At 44.8% G+C, this 3,326-nt stretch overlaps 1 protein-coding gene across 1 annotated transcript in view; it reads left to right on the top strand.

Moving 5' to 3' along the window:
* Window positions 1-3,326, top strand: part of LOC309559011 (integrin alpha-M-like) — a 266,904-nt gene that overhangs the window by 117,990 nt on the left and 145,588 nt on the right. The gene's annotated exons all lie outside the window — the stretch shown is intronic.

Genomic DNA, 3,326 nt, shown 5'->3' with positions numbered 1-3,326 from the left:
GCAGAGTGGTTCATCCGGTCGGCGCAGGTAGTGTCCGTCTCCTTCCTTGTTAAGGAGAAGTGAGAGCTGACTGTTGATCCCCGGCCTTTTAAAGACGTCCGCACATGCGCAGTAAGTTCTGCATGTGGGACGGCTTAGACTCCGAGCGTGACGTGGCGTCTGTATAGTAACCTGCGCTTGTCGGATGCGCGCGCAGATTGCCACGGCCCGTTGTGAAGGACGCTCTTTGGCCGCCAACACGGAAGAAGGTACCCTCCTTCCCATGATTGGGATTGGTGGGTCCCAGGCCGCCCCTACATCGGAGTGTAGGGGCTACCCGTGCTGGGTGTGACTAGAAGGAATGTGGTGGGCCGATCTGTACCGCCGACAGCCATAATCGATGTATGTGGAGTATCGCAGTATAGATTGGATAACAAGGACTCTTTTTTATAAATTAATAGCCATAGGCAAAACAGAGTATGCTAAACAGACATGAACAACAAGATCATGTAAATGCAAATATAGATAAAGGAAATAAAACAATACATAAGGGTAAATAGAAAACGATTTTAAGCAGTAGGATATATTGATCCCACTTAGGGGTGCCTGATGAATCAGCACGGAGCAATCTAGATATCTGGACATTCCAGGGTTGTTCCAGGGCCATGTCCGGATGAGGAATAACCACCCCCCCCAATGAGGAAGCATGTACTAACCCCCGCAACTGTAAGTGGTCTCAAATACACATTCAAGATACAAATTGGACACACAGTATCCAATGATTACCCTCTTCCTTCATCTATACCATCCCAGGTCTCTGCGCAGAACTTGATCCCGCTGTGACTACAATAAGGACAGAGGACCCTGACGCACTAGCCGCCAGCCCTATTAATGTATGTGGAAATATTTTTCTACCCATTTTTTGTATTCTACCTATGGTTAAATTAAGGCCCCAAATAAACTGAAATACAACTTTCTTTTTCATAGAACAAACACTGAGTGACTTTAAGCTTTGAAAAAGGCCTGTGAGCCGAAACGCGTCAGCAAACTGGGACCCTTTTGGGAGGACACCTAGTCCTTTTAACATCTACTGAAAAAACAGCCCAAAAATCCCTAAAACTTGTCACCTTTGCACCATTGTCACTGATTCCTCGGAATCAACTTGTTTCTTACCTTTTCACACTTGGGCTCCTTACCCCAAGCACTATACTCACCATTATGTTATCCAATATACTTGGAAAATTATTTTTGTAAATAAATTATTTTGACTTCTTCATCCTTTTGTGGAACCATATATCTTTGATTATTCTTTGTATATATTTTATATATATTGTATACCCATACATCAATACTTGCATCTACTTGCCCATAAAGTCCCACCCTTGACTTGGCTTGAGGCACCAAAAAACCCCCAATAAACAATATTTTTCACATTTTTTTTATATGAAATTCCCCCCCAAAAAAAAGTAAAAATCTAAATTTTTTAACATTTTCGGCCAATTTGTTTTATGCTACATATGTTTGGTAAAAAAAATCACAATAAGCGTATTTTGATTGGTTTATTGCGTTTACTAAATGACAAAGATTTTTGTCATTTTTGTTGTTTTTTTTTTAATGCGTAATGGCGGCGATCTGCGATTTTTTTTGTGGTACTGCGACATTGCGGCGGACAGATCGGACCCTTGACTGACATTTTTGACACTTTTGGGGTTACCAGTGACATTTCTACAGTAATCAGTGCTATACATATGCACTGTTACTGTAAAAATTACACTGGCAGTGAAGGGGGTTAACTTTTTTGAGAGGGAGGAGTTATGTGTGTCCCTAGGGGCGTGATTCTAACTGTGATTGGCTGTGGCTTGAGGTGTAGGAACAGTGATCAATGGTCCTACATAGTAGAAACGTATGATCATTGTTTCTACACAGGGGAGAATGACAGGCGGCTTGTTTACATTAGCCGCCTGCCTTTCTCCCTCTGCACCGACGATCACCGAGTGACCGGCGGACATCGGGTCCACCGGTCACACGCGTGGGAGGGGGGGTCCGTGACGGGAGCGGGAGCGCGACGCCGGTGGCGCGCGCTTGTTCCCCAGAGCCTCACAGGCTGACCGCCGCAGTATATGTACTTGCGGCGGTTGGCAAGTGGTTAAAAGTGAAATTCTGTATTTTTTTTTCTAGAAAATTATTTGGAACCCCCAAACAATACTGTATACAGTATATTTACTAACTAAGGGAAAGATTTTTGTCATTTTTGGTGTTTTTTTTTTTTAACGAGTAATGGCGGCGATCTGCGATTTATTTTTGCGGGACTGCGACATTGTGGCGGACAGATCGGACCCCTGACTGACATTTTTGACACTTTTGGGGGTACCAGTGACATTACTACAGTAATCAGTGCTATATATATGCACTGTTACTGTAATGACACTGGCAGGGAAGGGGTTAATTTTATTGGAGAGGGAGGGGTTAATGTATGCCTGTTACTTACTAACGTGTGTGGGGGGAGGGGACTGTGTGACACAAGGACAGATCGCAGGTTGAGCTATGCTGAACCCTACAATCTGTCACTGCCTGTCACTTAGGAGATCCGCCTGCTTTGTTTACACAAGTGGGCGGGTCTCCACACTAGATCCCCGACGATCGGGGAAGAGCAGCGGCGATCACCGCCGCTCCTCCCCTGGCCCGACTCCCGCTGTGACTGAAAACAGCGGGAGCGAGCCTCTGGCGGCGCGCGCGCGCCGCCGAGAAAGGGGAGTGTCTGACGACGTAGTACTACGGTACTCAGACGGCAAGTGGTTAAAGAAAGAATAGCGCACACATGCAAAAGAAATGATTATCAAATATGAAGACAATCCATAAATAAAAATGGGGATTTAGTTCCACCATATGGCCATATCGTGCTCAAACCCACCACTACGTCAAAGTACCCCATTATCAGTGGGTCCTACACTATCCATAAAAAAGGGGTGAATCCAGCCTCTCTAACCCTTGGAGATAACACTCCTTGCTGGGAAAGATGTGCTAATGCACTCAAGGTCTTTCTGGTCTCCATTGTCACCGAAAAATGAAACTGAGAAGAAATCCAAAATTTTACAACAACTGTCACCTGAACACGGGAGGAGAATTATTTTTTTTTTTTTTTTGGGGGGGGGGGGGAGGGGGAGAAATCTTTCAAGTCCTGCATAGAGTGATAAAGGTGGCAATGGATGAGTATTCCAAAGATGGAGTTGTCCTTGAAGGTATGCTAAAGTGGCATCTCATGTAGATTTGGGCAATTATTTTGTGCCGTCTCTGCTGGATAACTTAGGGCTGTTATCTAAGGCTCCTTCTAACCATGCTCCTGTTGT

The sequence above is a fragment of the Pelophylax lessonae genome (assembly GCF_965119305.1).
Source record: "Pelophylax lessonae genome assembly, chromosome: 6".
Classification (NCBI taxonomy): Eukaryota; Metazoa; Chordata; class Amphibia; order Anura; family Ranidae; genus Pelophylax; species Pelophylax lessonae.
The sequence above is the reverse complement of the archived record's forward strand: the minus strand, read 5'-3'. Positions and strand labels throughout refer to the sequence as shown.